Below are 21,447 nucleotides of genomic sequence, written 5' to 3'. Positions count from 1 at the left end.
TATGCTGGTTTAAACATATACGTAGCATATATGTATCTGTGAATTAATCATCTTATCTCCAGATGGGGTAAATGAAACAGAGAAAGACTCGTGGTCATTTAAATCATGGTACAGTTGAGAATACAGCCCTGGTCATTTGACTATTATCCTCGTGCTCAATCCACTGGATCTCTGCTACCCTTCTTAACAACTGGTGAATTCGAGGAAAACAAGGATAGCTTTCAAACACCTCCCCAACCCCAAACCCTTAGCAATGAAAGGCTGTAGTCAGGTCAGCTCAATGATGGAGGGATCACTGAACTGAACAACAGAGTTGCAGCAAGTGGAGCAGTGACCAGACCAGTCAGACCTGTGTTGCTATGTTCTGCCATGTTGGCAGAACTTTGGAATGTCAGAGAGAACAGATACTATGTGGCCCACTGCTTTAAGACAGCTTGGCAGCTCGGAATGAAAACTGGCCTGCATTTTTAGCCCGGTTTCCCACAGCCTCACTATGTAGGTGGAAGAAGGAATGAGGGGGAAGCCAAACTTTGATGGAAAAACAGATAAAAAAAAAATATCACAATGTTAGTCTGCAAGTCAAGAACAGGAAAAAACAACAGATCCACACACATACTGCAGCAACCATATCCCTGTAATGTGGGGTTAGATGTTCTCCAGTGCCTTCTAGAGCGGTTACATTAAAAAAAAAATTAAAAAACCTGTCTTGGAACGAGTTCATAGCCTGGCAGAGCTTAGGGGCTTTTCTGTTGAGTGTGGGGTTCTTGTGTTTGCACTTTGCACTGAGTGTAACAGAAGCTAGGCTGCTTCACCTTTTTGACCATATGTGTATGGATCTTTGATGTCCCAGGAGAACCCAGTTACTCCCCCAGATCTTAAACAAGACACTTTTTGCTTTCATTACAAAATTGCACAAATCATAAATGACTTGTTCTGCAGTCATACTTAGTACTTACGCTATACATAGACCCTCTAGCACATGTTCCTCTTGCAGTAAGGAGCAAAAAGTCTTGGTTGGACAGTAGGACATTTAAGCGCCAATCTGTGGAGTGTTGCTTCTGACCATAAATTATTTAAATTAAGATGTACAAAATTCCCCAGCCATGTAGTAGAATAATCATAGCATAGGAACATATGGACATTTTTTTTTTTGCCTCATACTGTCTAAGGGCTCGATACCGCCCTCACTCCAGAGCTCCCAATGATGTCAATGGGAGTCATGTGCCGAGACCAAAGGTCTTACCTGGCTGAGTGCCAACAGCCCCACTTCACGGTTTGCTTACCTAGTTTTGAAGAACTACTTATAGCTTGTGTTTTTCTCTTCTTCTCCAATGAAGGGCAAGAGAGAGGAGGAACCTAACTCCTGTAAGGTAGCCAAATCCTTTCAATGGCAGGGGCTTGAATGGGGCTTCCATTAGGACCTGTCCATTTAGCTCCTTAGTCAGTCATAAAGGTTGCTGTTGAGGGAAACCAAGATGATCCCTCCCCCCCTCTCTGGGGACTCCAGGCCATATTTTAAAATGTATTTAGGCACCTAAAATTGCCTTGGCACCTTAGGCTATTGAAACCCTTCTCTCCACCCCCATTTCCCTGGTGCCTATCTACATCTGAATGTCTTTAACAATTTGGTCTTCAGTGTCAGTTCACGGAGCAAGACAACGGGAATTGGAATCAAGCCAGTCTCCCCTCAGGGCAATGCAGAGTGCTACCACTTGGCCTCTAGGGTGGCCCTTCATGTATTTTTAGATATCATTTTGTTAACATAGCTGGTTGGTATAAACTTAAAAATTAGCCTTTACTAGTGAAGAGTTTTTACAAGTTGGCAGTCTCCTTTTTGTGGGTTCTAAAATCCTGCTACAGTCAGCATACTTTGGTTTTGGTTAAACAGAGCGGCTACAATAGTCAGTCATATGGGCTTTCCCACCTCAATAGAAAGGCATAAGTGTATCCTTTAGTAGTGGTGAGAGAGAGAGAAAATTCAGCTGACCGAGCACCATTGTACCATACAGGTCATTCAAGAATCTTTGGTGCTTGGACCATGTATGAACAATCTCTTCTACACCCAGTGAGAATACCTGCAGCCAGAGAGACTCTAGGAGCTGTGCAGGTATACTTCTGGGGGCCAGAACAGCAGAAGGGGGAAGGGAAGAGGAAGACTGGTGCTGGACACATAAAAACTCCAAAAGGCACAAAAAGAAAAGTCAGCAAACCACCTTATAACCTGTGTTTTACTGCACATGAAGGCTTAAGTTAAGATTAAATTGCATATGAAGTCTATAAGCAGATGTTTAGCTTAGTTTATAAATAAAACTCAGCCACACAGGCAAATTATAGTCAGAGAGAGAGAGAACTCTATACTGTGTTAGAATAATAGAATCATAGAAGATTAGGGTTGGAGGAGACCTCAGGAGGTCATCTAGTCCAAACCCCTGCTCAAAGCAGGGCCAAACCCAACTAAATCATCCCAGCCAGGGCTTTGTCAACCTGGGCCTTAAAAACCTTTAAGGATGGAGATTCCACCACCTCCTTAGGTAACCCAATCCAGTGCTTCACCATCCTCGTAATGAAATAGTTTTTCCTAATATCCAACCTAGACCACCCCCACTGCAACTTGAATCCATTGCTCCTTTTTCTGTCATCTGCCACCACTGAGAACAGCTGAGCTCCATCCCCTTTAGAACCTCCACTTCAGGTAGTTGAAGGCTGCTATCAAATCCCCCCTCACTCTTCTCTTCTGCAGACTAAATAAGCCCAGTTCCCTCAGCCTCTCCTCATAAGTCATGTGCCCCAGCCCCCTAATCATTTTCGTTGCCCTCCGCTGGACTCTCTCCAATTTGTCCACATCCTTTCTGTACTGGGGGCCCCAAAATTGGACGCAATACTTCAGATGTGGCCTCACCAGTGCTGAATAGAGGGGGATAATCACTTATTATCACTTACAACTATAATGTAATTTAATGCAACATCCTTGTAGGGGTAAAATACCAAAGAAACTCACCACAGCAGCATTTAACTTGAAAGGGGGGAATCCACAAAAGTGAGGAAGCTAGTTAAACAGAAATTAAAAAGGAACCATCATAAGAGTGAAATGCCTGCAAGCTGCATGGAAACTTTAAAAAAATCACTAGAAGCTCAAACTATATGCATAACCCAAACAACAACAACAACAACAAAAGCAAGAGGACCAAAAAACCACCACCATGGCTAAACAATAGAGTAGAAGAGGTGACTAGAGGCAAAAAGGCATCCTTTAAAAATTGGAAGTCAAATCCTAATGAGGAAAATAAAAAGGAGCATAAACTTTGGCAAGTCAAGTGTAAAAGTATAATAAGAGAGGTCAAAAACAATTTGAAGAGCATCTAGCAAAAGACTAAAAAAATTGCTATTAATTTTTGTAAGTACATCAGAAGCACGAATGCTGCCAAACAATCCGTGGAGCCACTGTATAATCAAAGTGCTAAAGAAGTATTCAAGGAAGACCAAGCCATTGCGGAGAAGCAAAATGAATTCTTTGCATCAGTCTTCATTACAGAGAATGTGAGGGAGATTCCCACAGCTGAGTTATTCTTTTTAGGTGACAAATCTGAGGAACTATTCCAGATGGAGGTGTCAATAGAGGTGGTTAAGGAACAAATTGATAAATTAAACAGTAATAAGTCACCAGGACCAGATGGTATTCAGTGATGAATACTGAAGGAACTCAGATATGAAACTGCAGAACTCCTCACTATGGTATGTAATTTATCGCTTAAATCATCCTCTGTATCAGCTGAATGGAGGACACCTAATGCAACACTGATATTTTAAAAATACTCCAGAGGCAATCCCAGCAATTACAGGCCACTCAGCCTAACATCAGTACCAGGTAAATTGGTTGAAAGTACAGTAAAGTACAGAATCAGACATATAGATAATCACAATACATTGGGGAAGAATCAACATAGCTTTTGTAAAGGGAAATCATGCCTCACTGATCTATTAGAATTCTTGAGAGGGTCAACAAATGTGCAGAAGGGTGATCCAGTGTATATAGTGTATTTCAACTTTCAGAAAGTTTTTGACAACGTCCCACACTGAAGGCTTTTAAGCAAAATAAGCAGTCACGGAATAAGAGGGGAGATCTTCTCATTGATAAGTAACTGGTTAAAAGATAGGAAACAAAGGGTAGGAATAAATAGTTGGTTTTCACAATTGGGGAGGTAAATAATGGGGTTCCCTAAGGATATGTACTGGTACTTGTGTTGTTCAACATATGGATAAATAAAACAGTGAAATGGCAAAATTTTCAGATAGTACAAAATTATTCAAGATCATTACATCCAAAGCTGACTGTGAAGAGTTACAAAGGGATCTCTCAAAACTGGGTGACTGAGCAACAAACTGGCAAATGAAATTCAATGTTGATAAGTGCAAAGTAATGCACATTGAAAAACATAATCCCAACCATACACACAAAATGATGGGGGTCTAAATGATCTGTTACCACTCAAAAAGAGATCTTGGAATCTTCGTGGACAGTTCTCTGAAAACGTCAGCTCAACTTCCAGCAGCATTCAAAACAATTAACAGAATATTAGAAACTATTAGGAAAATTGAACAGAAAATATAATGCTATTATATAAATCCATGGTATGCCCACCTCTTGAATACTGTGAAGTGTTCTGGTCATCTCATCTCAATAAAGATGTTAGAATTGGAAAAAAGTACAGAGAAGGGCAGGAAAAATGATTAGAGATATGGAACAGCTTCCATTTGAGGAGAGATTAAAAAGACTGGGATTGCACATCATAGAAAAGAGACTACTAAGGGTTGATATGACAGAGGTTTATAAAATCATGAATGATGTGGGGAAAGTGAACAAGGAAGTGTAATTTACCACTTCATATAACACAACAACTAGGAGTCACCCAATGAAATTAATAGGCAGCAGATTTAAAACAAACATGAAGTACTTCTTCATACAATGCACAGTCAACATGTGGAACTAATTGCCAGGGGATGTTATGAAGGCCAAAACTATAACTGGGTTCAAAAAAGAATTGGACCTATCCTCCATGAATTTATCTATCATTGGCTATTAGCCAAGATGATCAGGGATGCAAGCCCCTGCTCTTCATGTTCCTAAACCTCTGACTGCCAGAAGCTGGGACTGGATGACAGGTGATGGATTACTTTGAAGCATCTGATATCAGGCATTGTTGGAAGACAGAATACTTGGCTAGACGGACCCCTGGTCTGACCCAGCACAGCCATTCTTATGTTCTCATGGATGCTCTGCCTGTTTCTTGAAATTGGAGCAAAAGCCTGAGCAAGACAAGTTCTTCACTGACTTTGGTTGCTAGGAGCAGGTGGGCCTAAAAGACGGCTCAGCTGGATGTGTTGGCAGGCTGAGACAACCTTCTGTAAATTGCAGCAGGATGGACTGTCAAGTTTTCTCACAGTGCATCATGAGCAAAGGGCTAGACTGGCTAAAGCTGGGGAAAGAACTAGAAAGCCTGGGATAAGATGGCTTTATTTGGGCTTGCATAGTGCAGTGTAGACGCGTAAGTGCGGGTAACAGCGACCCATGTTCAGAAACGCTAAACCTATTGTCAATATTCAGTGCGGATGCTCAAGCCCAGAGACCCTGAGCTTACGCTGCCGTATATACATACCCTTAAACATAAAGGGCACTATATTTATTTGATACACATCAGTGCAGTTCCAATTAATGCAATGACACCATGCCGGTTTACATCAGCTGAATTTCTGGGTCCTTTATGTTAAATGGCATAGCCGAGGATCCAGTCCCAAGGTTAGTGATACAACTTTAGTGATTTACAAGGCAAAAGCAAACAAACCACATTGGAGCTTAAAGATTAAATCCTCTTTCCACACAACTGATCCAATTTAATTCTTATTTCCCATGCAGACATTTAGAAGAGAACTGCAGAATACAGCATGACTTGAGAAATCCTTTATTAGAATTAAAAGCTATTAACGTCTAGGATAATATTCAAAATCTCTTCTGTAATTTCCTCTCTCTCTCTTTTTTCTATAAACATGGGAACAGTTAACCATTCAGGAAGGACTATTTGTGAATCTGGAAACTTGAAGAATTCCCTTATTTGAATCAATCTACATTATAAGCAAGTTTTTTTTAATTATTATATTAAAGGATAAACAGAATATATTGTGTGGAAAAATATGAAACAGATTTTTTTTTCCCTTTCAGTCAGTTGAGGACTTAAATAGCTCTTAAAAAGACTTCATGCAGCAACCAGACTGGTAGCATTGCACTGAACTAGCAAACAAGGGAAGATGCCTTCCTTATGGCTGGAATCTTTCTAAAATATTTCTTGAATACTGTTTCACATTGTATGTAACCAATAATAATAAAGAAAAACTAGCAATAAGAGATGAAAATTCTTTACTCCCTCTATAGATTTACTGTTTTGGCTATATGGTGATCACAAGAAATAAATACTGTGGTGTACCTGACACCTTGAATGAGATTAATGAGAAGTTTCTTCTACCCCATGAATCACTGATCAGTTAATAAGGTTTTGTTCTATTGATGCAATACCTCTGTCTCGTTTTTCATGGGGTGACTGTTGTCTACTATTCTGTGGGGAATGGAGATCTTTCTGAAGCTAAAAGGTGATTCCATCCTGAATATCCAAATTTAAATACGTTTCTTAGCTTTTAATATGGCTCAGATAATTTTTTTTTTCTAATTTGTTTCTGGACCTTACTACCTTTCCCCAAACACAAGTACCTTTTAGGAGAGAGACAGTTGCTCTAGCTTTCATAATTTACTCTTCCTTTCATATCACTTCCATACTCTGCCCTTCTTACGGTAAGTTTAAATGCTGAATGCTTTCATCCCCCAGTAAAGGAAGAATAACCAACTCTAGTCTCAGAGCTAAAACTAAGCATATAGACAGGTTTCAGAGTAACAGCCATGTTAGTCTGTATCTGCAAAAAGAACAGGAGTACTTATGGCACCTTAGGTCTGGTCTATACTACCCGCCTGAATCGGCGGGTAGAAATCGACCTCTTGGGGATCGATTTATCGTGTCCCGTCGGGACGCGACAATCGATCCCCGAATCGGCACTCTAACTCCACCAGCGGAGGTGGTAGTAAGCGCCGCCGACAAAAAGCGGCAGAAGTCAATTTTGCCGCCGTCCTCACAACGGGGTAAGTCGGCTGCAATACGTCGAATTCAGCTACGCTATTCACGTAGCTGAATTTGCGTATCTTAAATCGACTCCCCGCTGTAGTGTAGATGTACCCTAAGAGACTAACAAATTTATATGTTCCATTCTATGCATCCGAAGAAGTGGGCTGTAGCCCACGAAAGCTTATGCTCAAATAAATTTGTTAGTCTCTAAGGTGCCACAAGTAGTCCTGTTCAGTAAGCATATACCGAGTATGCACTTGCTGAGTATGCACTTGCAGCCGCTCTACTTTCTTAAAAAATAATTACTTTTTCCCCAAGATCCAGTCCATCTCCTGCTCCATCTACTTATCATTTGTTTGATTCATGCACAGTATTAACGGCTGGAACAAGGACTCAGAGAGAAGAGCAGCCCTGCAGTGGTCTAGGAGGACCACTCTTATATGTCAACATCTATCTGTTTTATGAATGAGTGAGGGTTTAGGCAGGTTTTTATAGTTTTTTGGATGCTTAAGTAATTGGTAGTTTGTCCTGAAAGAGACAGCAATCTGTATTAGGGGCCAATACAAAGGAATAACTACTTGTCTTCTCCTATAGATAAGGCTGAAAGCTTGTCCCGACTGAGGGGTCACCCTCACCTGAAAGGAACTTGTTAAGCCAGGGCTCCAATGACAGACCTCTGTGAAAGTAAGAGGGGTGGGGACAGGTGTCCCAGCCAGGAGATGTGAACTCTCCCTAAGGAGCCCCGATCTAGTTTAACCCCTTCCTCCCCACTGTTCAAAGATAGAACTAAAGAGGCTTCATTGGGAGCCTTTTTGTTATGTTAAAATGGTCAAATGAGAGCTGAAATCACTTGTGGTGGGTCAGTGTTTCCACTCAGCCTGAAAAGAGCTGAAAATCACTAAGAGACTGATGTGCAGAGGTCACAGCAGAGAGGCAAGTGGCAGCAGACGGTGACTGATGGTCGGCCGGCGAACGAGCGCCTGGCGAGGCAACGAGCGGCTGGTGGGGCAGCCAGGCGGAAAGGAACTGCGGCTGACGGGGTGGCCGGTCAGAGCAAGTGCTCAGATGGCAAAGCAAGCAAAGTGACTTCTTCCCTGGGTGGGAGGTGAATTCACATAGATGCACCTCTGAACTGTGGGTCATCACTGACCAAGGACAACCACTGTAAGGAAATTTCAGTTCGCCATGTTGGTTTCCTTGATTGGTACTTCACCCTCCATACTGTATTCCCTCTTCTTGTTCCCCCTTGTCTATAATCTGCCTAGCAACAGCACTTTGGCAGGAAGTATTGGTGCCTTTTGTACATTTGGGCAGGAAAGGATGAAGTGACCTAGAGAATCCTGCCTGGCAACTAAAGGTGATAAAAGATTACAGTGCCTTGTGACAGCTGCTGTCCATCATAGAGGCAGCCCAGTGCCAAGATCTATTCCCAGCTGAGACAACGTGGCAAGTTGAGAAGGAAGATAGCTTACCTGATCCTGTCCTGAGTATCGTGGTGTTCATGTTCGTGGTTCCTGTCCTTTGATGTCCTGGGGTCTTGGTGGTGTCCTTAGTTCCAGTGTGTCCAGGGTCCTGTGTAAACAACAAGAAGAATGGTGATGTGTTAACCCCTTTAATTTGTCTTACCCACTCCCGGTGGTGTATGGTTTTGGGTTCTTGGCTTAAAGCTTGTTTGTATTGTTAACATCCAAGTGGTTTTCCTGTTTCCTTATTGGGTATAGTTGTTGGTGGTCCTTTAATAAACTGTTTTTGTTTTGTACCTGATCCTGCCTCTTTGATTCTTGGGAATAAATCATTAACTGAGGATAGATGCAGCAGGGGGACGGGCTTGCAGTGTGGGAGTTTGGGCTTAATTAGGGTTTCCAGTTCCCTTAGTACTTACCACCACTGTGAGTGGGGTATGGTGAGGGAGTAGACAGGGGCACAGAAAAGGAACTGTTGGTTATAGAACTCAAGAACATGAGGCAGAAAACATTGCCACACTCACTCTGGTGTGGGTGTCCTGCTCATAGTATCCTTTCAGCCCCAAGCAGGAATCATAATCATAAAACTAAGGTCACTCTGCAAGGAACATCCAAGATGGGCAAAACCACGGTGAGACTTGTGGGCTGCTAATAAGCTTTTCAGGTCAGAGCTCTGAACCAAAGCTACACGGCCAGGAGACACCCAGGGTTACAAGGCAGATGTTGACTGAACCCCTTACTGGCCTGAGTGACCCCAAACTGTGACAGTATTACTATCCTGCGAACACACACTTCAGTACAGATGGACAAATTCTGATAATATTACAAGTGGGCAGATGATATGTCTGGCATGGGACAGGAGATAATGGGAAAAACCCACACTGGTCTTGATTTGACTATATGCTTCGGACTAGAATATCTTGTGAAACTGTAGTCATTAAGAGAAGACTTTGAGCTGAAATGTTTAAAAGTGTGTTTTGGAATTATTCTGTGTATGTTGCTGATCTTGGAACAGATCAGTTTGAGAATTACACTTCACTTTTAAAGCTGCCATCTGATAATTAAAACAATACACTTCTAAACATTCATTTTGGATGATGCTGTCAGCACAATTGATGGATAGGATTTATTTAGTGAATAAAGATAGGAAGTTTTCCTAATAATTAACGTGCACTGATTTGAATGTCTAAACAGTTTTCTTTACTAGCATGATTAAATGGACCTAAAAACCCCCCCAAAAAAACAAAAATCAAAAGGTTGCTGCCCAGTTTACTGAATCACTTCCAGATTTCTGACGGATACTGTAAATGCCATACTGATGTTCCATGGAAGGTTTACTGTTTGGTTCATTTAAACTCAGCCAATGCTCTTTATAACAGCCTGTGAAGAAAAGAAACCATTCATGCCCTAGTTAAAAGGCATCAAGGAACATGCCAGATTTTTATCAGAAAATTCTTTTAAAATTGCATGCTGAATTACAAAAAGAAAATGTAGTCTTTAGAAGAGTTTAAAGTAAATACAATCTATACTCTCTCCAAGGGGATTTTCTTACCCAAACAACGCTAGTCCACTTCAGTTGTATAAACTTATGTTTGATTAGAATATTTTCATAATAATAGAAGCACTTAATCACACTGAAAAGGCAAACAAAATACACTGGTACATGCTTTTACAATATAAAACTGATATTTAATGTAAAGTATATCTAGACCACAGAGCCTTGTATCCTTTCACACAATACTTCCAAGAAATACAATAGTGAACATCTGGTGACATTGCCTTGTTAGGGTCTCAGATAAACAATCTTCAGTGATCCCAAAATGGGGGAAATGTAACAGTGCATTGGAGAAGTTGAACAACTGCCTTCTATTTTATATAGATTCTTATACTGTCCTCATCACCATAGTATGTAAGCAGCTTCCTGTAGTGCATTAGTGATGTGGACCGACATCTGTCACATGTGGTTTATTTTTTCCTCTCATCCTTTTCCCAGAGGGAGAATTGTGTGTGCTTGGTATTGTTTGTTGGGGGGTTTTTTGTTTTGATTTTTTTAAAATACGTATGTTGTTCTGTTTCCCCATTAGAGGAGGCAGTTGAAAATTGCGCGCCTTGCACTTACACAGCAGAAGGTGGTGAGGTTTGTGGTAGTCCTTCATTCCTGTGGAATTTCATTCCACAGTCTTAAACTGGCCCCTGAGAAACCTCGGTCTCAGACAAGATTTATTCTTATGGTAAAGAGCTCCACTGGGCCAGTGGAATGTAGCGGTCATACCAGGCAGTCATACAGAGTAATCTGGATAGCTTGATAAACTAGACCCAATAAACAAAATACAGTATATTTAAATACCACCAAATGCAATGATATCCATCTAGGAACAAGGAAAGCAGGCTTGAACTACAGAATAGGGAACTTATCCTGGAAAGCAGTGACTCTGAAAATGATTTAGGGGTCACAGTGGACAAGCAATAGAACATGATGATGAGTTCCCAGTGCTATGCCTTGGCAAAAAAGGCTAATGAGATCCCTGGATGTATGAACAGGAGAGTAGCAATAGGGAGGTGATTTTACCTCTGTATATGGGATTGGTGAGATTGTTACTGGAATATTGCATAGAGTTCTGGTGTCCACATTCTAAAGAGGGTGTTTCTAAATTAGTGAGTGTGCAGAAAAGAGCTACAAAAACTATTTGAGAGATGGAGAAAATGCCTTATCCTGCGAGACTTAAAGAGATCAGTTTGTTGAGTATACCAAAAAGAAAATTGAGAGGTGACTTGGTTATAATGTACAAGTACTTTTTCAGGGATAAACACTGGGTACTAACAGGCTCTTTAATCTAGTGGAGAAAGGCATAACAGGAACCAGTGGCTGGAAGCCGAGGCCAGACAAATTCAAATGAGAAATAAGGCACACATTTTTAATCATGCAGGTCAGGTGATTAACCATAGGAATGAACAACTAAGAGAAAGTGGTGGATCTCCTAATGTTCTCAAATCAAGACTGGATGTCTTTCTGGAAGATATGCTTTAGCCAAACACAAGTTATTGGGCTCAGTACAGGGATAACTGAGTGAAATTTAATAGCCTGTCGTATATAGGCGGTCAGACTACATGATGTACTAGTCCCTTCTGGCCTTAAACTCTATGAATCATCTACCACTCTGTTCCATGCTAGTAGAAAGCATTAATTGCAGATGCTGCTATGTGAGAGATCACCACCACCCAGGAATCCAGGAGCACTCCTAAACTATAGACTGAACTGACCGACTAAGGGTGTGTACCTTCAAGCAAAGGAGACTGCACCATGGCTGCAAACTCTTCGAAGTGTTTCCTTCTGTCTCAACAGCATAACCACTGCCTTACTTGGGTTCAGTGTCAATCATCTGTTCTTCATACAACAATCTATGGCGAATCAATCTAAGTAGCCATGCAAAGTATTTAGACTGATATTTAAGAGGATAGTTATTCCTAGTAAAATAATACATGGCACATCTTTAGCACTTTACAAGTAACTAAGCTGCACGACGCTCTTGTAACATAGGTAAGGGATATATGGTAGTGACTTCACCCACAAACGAAATAAAGCCACCTCTGTGGTGGAACATATCAGCTGTTCAGCCATGCATAACAGCACTACACTGCAGTTTAGTGAATGAAGTGAAGAATATGATCATAGCCACTCGATATTGTAGGAGGAATTTAGGTAGGCAGACTGTAATAACTACCTGAGCTGGAATTAATAGGATACAGGGGTTAACACCCAATACTCTTATTAGAAGTATTTTGAAGACTGCATGGGTTCAAGACCTCAGTTTTATATCTCATCAGCCAGACAGCAGCTCTAGCAGCACAGTGTCCCACTCAAATGGTGCAGGGTACAGTTTCAGTACTGACTCAGAAGGAAGAACGCCAGCTTTGGAATCACTGTCACCTCCTCATGCGGTACCAGTGTTCTTTGTGAAGTTCTCCAATGCAAGCCTGATCTTGCTTCGCTTGTGGATGTTTACTGGGGTTAACGTGGCATTAGAGTTGCAACTAGAACACTTTCCTTTAGATTTGCATTCATTTCTCCTATTGAACGCTATGGGCCTGATTCGGTCACTCATTCCTAATGCTATGCAGTCCCTTATGTGCAATCCCACTGAAATCCATGCAATTATTTGCCAAGAAAGGTACTGCCGAACATAAGTAAGGGTGGTGGAACCTCCCCCCCCACCCCATCATGATAAGAATGACTGTAGTTAAGTTTGTTTGCACTGTTGTTATAGCCTTGTTGGCCCCAGGATATTAGAGAGAGAAGGTGGGTGAGGTAATATCTTCTATTGGGCCAACTTCTGTTGGTGACAGAGACAAGCTTTCACGCTAACACAGAGTTGTTAAGAGAACCCATTATTCTCTTAAGAGCTCTGTGTAAGCTACAAAAGCTTCTCTCTGTCACCAACAGAAGTTGGCCCAATAAAAAAATATTACCTCACACACCTTGACTCTGTGATTATGTTTGTCCGGCAGGAAATGATAACTGCAAAAGCAGGGTGAGAAAAGTTGAGCTGTTCACAATGCTAACAATTTGGATTCCCAAATTGGACTTCTGAGGATTAGGCAGAACTCAGTTACATTTTTAAACAGTTACTGTAAGTGTAAATGTTATTTCATCTCCCCCCTCCTGGCCAGCCACCAGGCAACCACACCCACTCTTTTACTTTGCTACAACTGCAAGTATGGGATCAAGAGGGTCTACACTCTGTAATACAAAACCCATTATTCAAATAATACATTTTCAAATAAATTGCCATTCCTATGCATTCCCATGTAGTGGAGGAGGAGCTGCTGCTGAGCCTGACGAGCTAAATGTGAGTCCTCTGTTTACATTAGAGAAGAAATTGCACCAGATTTGTGCATTGTGACCCCCCCACACACACACCTTTATTAGACACACATTTGGGGAGTTGCTACAGTTCTTTGACACTAACCAGAAATAAGAGTTATCTGGATTACATTTCATTGTACAAATGAAAAAAAAAAATCAAAGTGCTTGTACAGTATTCAGAGGGCCAGGCAAACAAATTAACACCAAGCCAGAGGTAACAGAGAATGTAAGATTTCCTTATTTTCATAAGTGTGTACTGTGACAGATAAGGCAATTTCCTGCAATATCTTTGGGAGATCTTGCCATATTAAGTTAGCATATCATTGTGGGCCATGTAATTCTATGCGGAAAGGTGACCATAGCTCTCCTGGAACTAAGAATTGTAGGGGGTGATTAGGCAAATTCACTCACATTGTAACACCTCCTGAGAGGTACCCGCAGAGGCTCACGTATATTTGGCTCAAACTGGATTCTCCAGAGGCCAAAAGTCAAAGATAGGACTTTCGGACAAATAGCCTTAGTTTAAATGGACTAGCCTTCCTTCTGATTCAGCAAATGGACCAGAACCCTCTGTCCAAGGAGGACACCAATCCTTCCTGAGAAGAGATTGAAGGACTTTGGCCTATGAAGGCTCCATAAGTCTGATGGATGACCTCTGGTAAGATTTTAGCATGTATATAGGAACTTTTATTGTTTTAAATATTTTTCTCTGTAAGGCTTTCACCTTAAGAATAAATGTGCTTGCTTAGAAAGGGCAGTGTGGTAACTAGTACCTATTGGCAATTATGTTGTTCACAGCCTTCGAAGAGGAAGCAAAGCACAGACGCTGGCCTGTTTCAGCAGTCTGGCTTGCTGGCAGTATCACATTATAGGAAGGGAACTGTGCAGCCTGAAAAATCCCTGATTAGCAGAGAGAGAGAGAGAGAGAGAGAGAGAGACACACACACACACAGAGGTCTCTGCCCAAGAGAGGTGATAGCTGAAGACCTGGGACCTAGAGCAGGTGCCCTCAAGGTACCATGGATTGGGAATACAGGTACAGTTGCTTTGAAGTGTGACAATACACCACCTGCATCTACTGTGTTTCTTTTGTGATTCACTGGGCGAAATCCTGGCCACATTCAAATCAATGTCAGTGATCCCATTTACTTTAAAGGAGCCAGGATTTCACCTACTATATTTAGAGCTTGATCTTGTGCGGTATCGAGTGCCTCCTTAGAGTTAATGAACATCCTCACCTTCAATGAGGATGGTTTAAAGCTGGTATAAATGAGTCTTGAATCCTGGTTCATGGCCTTAGTTCTGGTGTCATTGATTATAAACATGTAATATTCCCTTTACATACAAGGAAAAGCTCAAAACATTTTCATTCACAAGAATATTCTTTCCACTAACTTCTAACCCACTTTGCAGGTAAGTTTTTAGATAGTGATTTCTACAAAAGTTCTTGCTTGAACAGGCCAGAACCTGAGCACCTTCTCCTAAAGCAAGTCTTAGAGCCAAGTTCTCTGCTAGTGTAATTCCACTGAAGTCAACAGAATTGTGCCAGCAGAGAACTTGGACCTTTATATTTATGCCTTTGTCTGTATTTCTGCAAGATATGGTATAAGCATGGGAACGACAAACTTGTATTTTATTATTATTCGAACCAGGCCTAAAAGGTTCATTTTATTTTTAAATAAAACAAACACAGAAATATCTTGTTATTAAGCACAATATTATTTCATGCCTGTTGTGATCTTCACAAAGATACATAAAGATTAGTTAGTTTTTATGTGATAAATTAAAGATACTGGCTGAGTTTTACCTTGACATCAGATCCAGCAAAACATTGTCCTGAAATTATCAGAGCCACATTTTTTTTAATAGTATAAAGAATTTTTAAAGAATTTTCTATAGTTAATTTAAAAATTATTTTTAAATAATTTACATTTAAAGTAAAGTAATGTACTTTCCCCCTCCTGCCTTTAAGGCATTTTGATGGTTTTCAACTACCCAGCTGCTCTTCTAATTATTGACCTGAATCTTGACTGAAAGCCAAGTCTAAACACAAGTAAGCATTATTTCTATATTTATAAATTAGATGGGTTTCTGTTTGTACACAATTCTGTGATGATGGATATAAAACCCACCTGAATGGAAGAGATCCCAATTTAAATTCAGTTAACTTCTTTATCATGTTCAAAGGATAAATTAGTTGTGCAAACAGAAGTTTCACATTTTTTTCTAAAGATGCCACATTCTTCTCATTTTATGGCTATGTGGCCTCTAACTTATGATAACTTATTCACCTGCACATCTACCAATGTGATATATGCCATCATGTGCCAGCAATGCCCCTCTGCCATGTACATTGGCCAAACCAGACAGTCTGTATGCAAAAGAATAAATGGACACAAATCTGACATCAGGAATCATAACATTGAAAAATCAGTAGGAGAACACTTCAACCTTTCTGGCCATTCAGTAACAGATTTAAAGGTGGCAATTTTGCAACAGAAAAGCTTCAAAAACAGACTCAAGCGAGAAACTGCTGAACTTGAATTGATATGCAAAGTAGATACTATCAATTTAGGCTTAAATAGAGACTGGCAACGGCTGAGCCATTACACACATTGACAAGAAGCTGTGAGGATACTTAACATGGGGGAAATAGATTCAAACTGTCTTAAATGGGCTATCTTGATTATCACTACAAAAGTTTTTTTTCTCCTGCTGACAACAGTTCATCTTAATTAATTAGCCTTTTAGAGTTGGTTGGGCAACTCCCACCTTTTCATGTTCTCTGTATGTATATATATCTCCTCAGTATATGTTCCATTCTATGCGTCCGATGAAGTGGGCTGTAGCCCATGAAAGCTTATGCTCAAATAAATTTGTTAGTCTCTAAGATGCCACAAGTACTCCTGTTCTTTTAATTTATGGTAGATTTTTAAAATGGTATTATGTATCCAGTCATTTTATACTACCTTAACCTCACACTAATGTGAAAAAGAAATGCTTTAAATATATTAGTATTGGCAATTTCTAGAAGTAATCAGAGTTGCCGAGTCCTAACTATAATATCAAAGAGAGCCTGACACAATATGGTGACTTACACGGGGCCTACTTGAGTGAACTAGGTGAGTAGGATTTGGCCCATCCTATCATCAAAATGGGTGAAAAAAGTTTGCTTTCCTGGCTGAAATAGAAACACTATTTTTCTAACCAGTCATGTTTCTGGTACACTCTACATTAGTCAAACATTTATAGAAGGACCTTAATACTGTTTAGAAAAAAATTAAATAAAAAAAAGTAAGTAATCTCAAAAACAACAACAAACAAAACAAAACAAACAACAGAATATTGCAGAACTTTTATTAGAAGGGGAAATTAAGATTGGAGAGCTAGGAACATAAGAACGGCATACTGGGTCAGACCAGTAGTCCATCTGGCCCAATATCCTATCTTCTGACAGTGACCAGTGCCAGATGCTTTAGAGGTAATGAACAGAGCAGGGCAAATATTGAATGACCCATCCCCCATTGTCCAGTCTCAGCTTCTGGCAATCAGAGGCTTAGGGACACCCAGAACAGGAGTTGCCTCCCTGACCATCTTGGCTAATAACCTCTGATGGACCTATCCTCCATGAATTCTAATATCTAATTCTTTTTTTAATCCAATTACACTTTTGGTATTCACAACATCCCCTGGCATTGAATTCCAAGGACTGTGCATTGTTTATTTTAAATCTGCTGCCTATTAATTTCAATTAGTTGACCCCTGGGTCTTGTGTTACGTGAAGGGATAAATAACACTTCCTCATTCACTTTCTCCACATCATTCATTATTTTATATGCTGCCATCATATCCTCTCTTAGTCATCTCTTTTCTAAACTGAAAAGTCCAGTCTTTTAAATCTCTTCTAATATAGAAGCTGTTCCATACCCCTCATTTTTGTTGCCCTTCTTGGTACTTTTTCCAATTCTAATCTACCTTTGAGATGGAGTGATGTAGGGTGACCAGACCTCCCAATAAAATCCCGACCGATCTTTCCTGATATTTTGCTCCATCGGCAGCATTCGGTTTTTTTTTTTTGCTCCGCCGGCAGATCCCCCCTCCTCCATGTGTCCCGATATTTTCTTCCTCTCATCTGGTCACCCTAGGGTGATGAGACTTTCAGGGAGTATTCAAGGGGTGAGCATAGCATGGATTTATATAGTGGCATTATGATATTTTATGTCTTATTTTCTATCCTTTTCCTAATGGCTTCTAACAGTTAGCTTTTTTGACTGCCACTACACACTGAGCAGATGTTTTCAGAGAACTATTCACGATGACCCCCCAAGATCTCTTTCGTGAATGATAACAGCTAATTTAGACCCCATCATTTTGAATGTACCATTACGATTATTTTTTCCGAATGTACATTATTTTACACTTATCAACACTGAATTTCATCTGGTATTTTCTTGCCCAGTCACCCATTTTTGTTAGATCTCATTGTAAGTCTTTGTTGACAGCTTTGGACTTAACTAACTTGGGTAATTTTGTACCATTTGCAAACTTTGACACTTCACTGTTTACCCCTTTTTCCAGATCATTTATAAATATGTTGAATAGCACTGGTCCCCATAAAGAACCTTGGGGGACCCTACTATGTACCTCTCCATTCTGAAAACTGACTATTTATTCCTACCCTTTGTTTCCTATCTTTTAACAAGTTACTGATCCAGGAGAGGACCTTCCATCTTATCCCAGGACTCCTTACTTCGCTTTAGAGCCTTTGGAGATGGACCCTGTCAAAGGGTTTCTGAAAGTCCAAGTATGCTATCTACTGGATCACGCTCGTCCACATGTTTCTTGACACTTTCAAAGAATTCTAATAGATTGGTGAGACATGATTTCCCTTTACAAAAGCCATGTTGACTTTTCCACAATATATTGTGTTTATCTGTGCATCTGATAATTCTGTTTTTTACTATAGTTTAAACCAATTTGTTTTACACTGAAGTTAGGCTTACTGGCCTGTAATTGCCACATTGACTTCTAGAGTCCTTTAAAAAAAAATCAATCTGTGTTACATTATCGATCCTCCAGTCATCTGGTACAGAGGCTGATTTAAGTGATAGGTTACATGCCACATTTAGCAGTTCTGCAATTGCATATGAATTCCTTCAGAACTCTTCAGTGCATACTGTCTGGTCCTGCTGACATTACTGTTTAATTTATCAGTTTGTTCCAATACCTCCTCTAATGACACCTCAAGCTGGGACATCTCCTCAGATCTGTCACCTAAAAAGAATGGGTAAGGTGTGGGCATCTCCCTCTCATCCTCTGCAGTGAAGACCGATTCAAAGAATCAGCTAGCATCTCCGCAACGGCCTTGACTTCTTTGAGTGCTTCTTTAGCACCTCAATCATCCAGTGGCCCCGCTGATTGTTTGGAAGGTTTCCTGCTTCTGATTACTTAATAAAAATTTTCTGTTTGTTTTTGTATCTTTTGTTAATTGCTCTTCAACTTTGATCAATGTTAGTAAAACTGCTCTTTGACCAATGTTGTACACCAGGGGTCAGCAATCTTTCAGAAGTGGTGCACCAAGTCTTCATTTATTCACTCTAATTTAAGGTCTTGCGTGCCAGTAATACATTTTAATGTTTTTAGAAGGTCTCTTTCTATAGGTCTATAATATATAACTAAACTATTGTTGTATGTAAAGTAAATAAGGTTTCAAAATGTTTAAGAAGCTTCATTTAAAATTAAATTAAAATGCAGAGCCCCCCGGACCAGTGGCCAGGACCCGGGCAGTGTGAGTGCCACTGAAAATCAGCTCGCGTGCCGCCTTCGGCACGTGTGCCATAGGTTCCCTACCCCTGTTATACACGTTCTGATTAGCCCTGTCAGGACTGAGATCCCCACTTTGAACTTTAGGGTACAAATGTAGGGGCCTGCATGAAAAACTTCTAAGCTTAACTACCAGCTTAGCTCTGGTTCGGCTGCCACCATCAATGGATTCCCTCCCTGGGAAGCCTTGAAAAACCCTCACCAAATCCCTGGTGAAAACAAATCCAAAACCCCTTGGATCTTAAAACAAGGAGAAATTAACCATTCCCCTCCTTCCTCCCACCAACTCCTGGTGAATCAAGATCCAAAACCCCTTTGGATCTAAAACAAGGANGAGGGATTTATAGTACTGTACACAGGACAGCTATTACCCTTCCCTTTATAGTTATGACAAGCCCTTTCTAAGGCTATGTCTACTCTACAGCAGCACAGCTAAGATGCTGCAGTGGCTGATGTAGCACTGTAGTGTAGATGATTCCTAAATCAACATTCCGTTTTTCTCTTGATGTAGTGTAATCCACCTTTGAGGGGACTCCTTTGATCAACCTAGTTACACTGGGAGTTACGTTGACCTAACTATGGTGCTCTGGATGCAAAATTTTTCAGAAAGTGAGTGACATAGCTCGGTCAACCTAAGTTACAGGTGTAGACCAGGCCTTATAGTAGTTTCCTCTGGGCCTGATCCAACTGAACTGAAGTCAGTGGAAAGACTGCATTGGTTTCTAAGGGAGTTAAATCAGGACCTTAGTCAATAGTCAGGAGGTAGAATTCTATGCTTTTTCAGCCCTAAGTGTAATAATATAGTTATCATAAATGAAAATTGAGGGATTTCCCAGTACCAAACACTCAGCAGTATTTCAGTGCCTTAAAATGATATTGACTTTTTAAAAAAAATGTAGCTTAATGTTACCATATCCTTCTAGAAATTGCCCAAAATGTTTGGAAGATTTTAATATGACAGACTATAATTTAGTTTGTTTTCTCCTTTATGCATGGAAACACTTTTCTTTACATGTCAATAAAGTCATTACTAAGGACAAAGGTATGTAGCAGTTATTTGGCTAACCTGGCATTCTCCTCCTAATTTTAATGTTTATGACCCCTTTGCATGGAATGCTCTCCTTAAACTTGTCTGAACAGCCAATTCCCTCTCAACAGTCATCTCATTTCTACTGTGTTGCTAATGAGAAATGAGCTAGAAAATAGAAAAACTGATTAAACAGAGCCATCACTTGCCTTTGGCTTGATCCAAAACCTACTGCAGTAAATGACAAGTTGTCTATTGTCTCCAGCGGGCTCTGGGTAATGAATAACCATGTCATTATCATATTGGCCCTTGTTCTCCTCCTCCGCCCTGCCTTCCCTATTTCTCAGCTGTGCCCTTCATTTGTTTTCCATGTTGTAAGCCCCGCAGGACAAAGCTACATCTGTACTTATTTCTGGGAAGGACCTACCATACTTTGGGTTGCTCAAATATAAAAATCATATCAAAAAATGTAAGGGACCATTTTATTATCCTTCAGAGAAAAAAATGCTGGCAGACAGACGTGCTGCAGAAAGGGAAAAGAAAAGTATTTGTTACCCTCGGTTCCTTTTCCGTCATCATTTGGTCTCCCAGCCACAGATCTGAACATGCTGTCTCATCACAATAAAGGGCACACTGATAATGGTTGTTCCTAAAATACCACAGCTGTGTACTCTTGGCATTACTAACACACTACTACACAAGATGGGCAATGATTATTGCCAAAGAGCATCTCAATATTTGTTGCTAATAAGTAAGTGACAAGTGATTTGTCTTTTTAATTAGTGTGTAGAATATGCATCCATTTGGCTCTGTATTATTCTATTTTTGTGCATTAACTTCTACTACTTATGCCAGTTTCCTGTTTGTAACATTTCTTTTCAGTGTGGGGGGAGGAAGAGATGGGGTGAGGAGAAGACAGATGTTTCTGATTTTCGCTTCTCTGGACTACACTGCAGAGATGTAAGATGGAATTTGACACTGAGTATCTGAAGCAAAGTTACTATACGTCCTAATCACAAAACAACTACATGCAGTATATTCTTTCCTGAAGGCATTTGTTGCGATAAAATGAATCAAGTGTGTCTTGCAATCTATTAATCCTGTCCA

The 21,447-nt window shown here is 40.4% G+C and overlaps 2 long non-coding RNA genes across 2 annotated transcripts in view; one reads left to right on the top strand and one right to left on the bottom strand.

Moving 5' to 3' along the window:
• Window positions 1-8,882, bottom strand: part of LOC117878046 — a 21,299-nt gene extending 12,417 nt beyond the window's left edge. Inside the window, exon 1 of the long non-coding RNA XR_004645878.1 lies at window positions 8,636-8,882. This is a non-coding gene — a long non-coding RNA (uncharacterized LOC117878046). The remainder of the gene's footprint in view (window positions 1-8,635) is intronic.
• Window positions 8,647-21,447, top strand: LOC117878045. Its single transcript, XR_004645877.1, has 3 exons — window positions 8,647-8,758; window positions 18,194-18,362; window positions 21,223-21,447. It is a non-coding gene; the product is annotated as an uncharacterized LOC117878045 (long non-coding RNA).

This window comes from Trachemys scripta, chromosome 5 (genome assembly GCF_013100865.1).
Source record: "Trachemys scripta elegans isolate TJP31775 chromosome 5, CAS_Tse_1.0, whole genome shotgun sequence".
Classification (NCBI taxonomy): domain Eukaryota; kingdom Metazoa; phylum Chordata; order Testudines; family Emydidae; genus Trachemys; species Trachemys scripta.
Note: the sequence above shows the minus strand (reverse complement) of the source record. Positions and strands in the feature narration are given on the sequence as shown.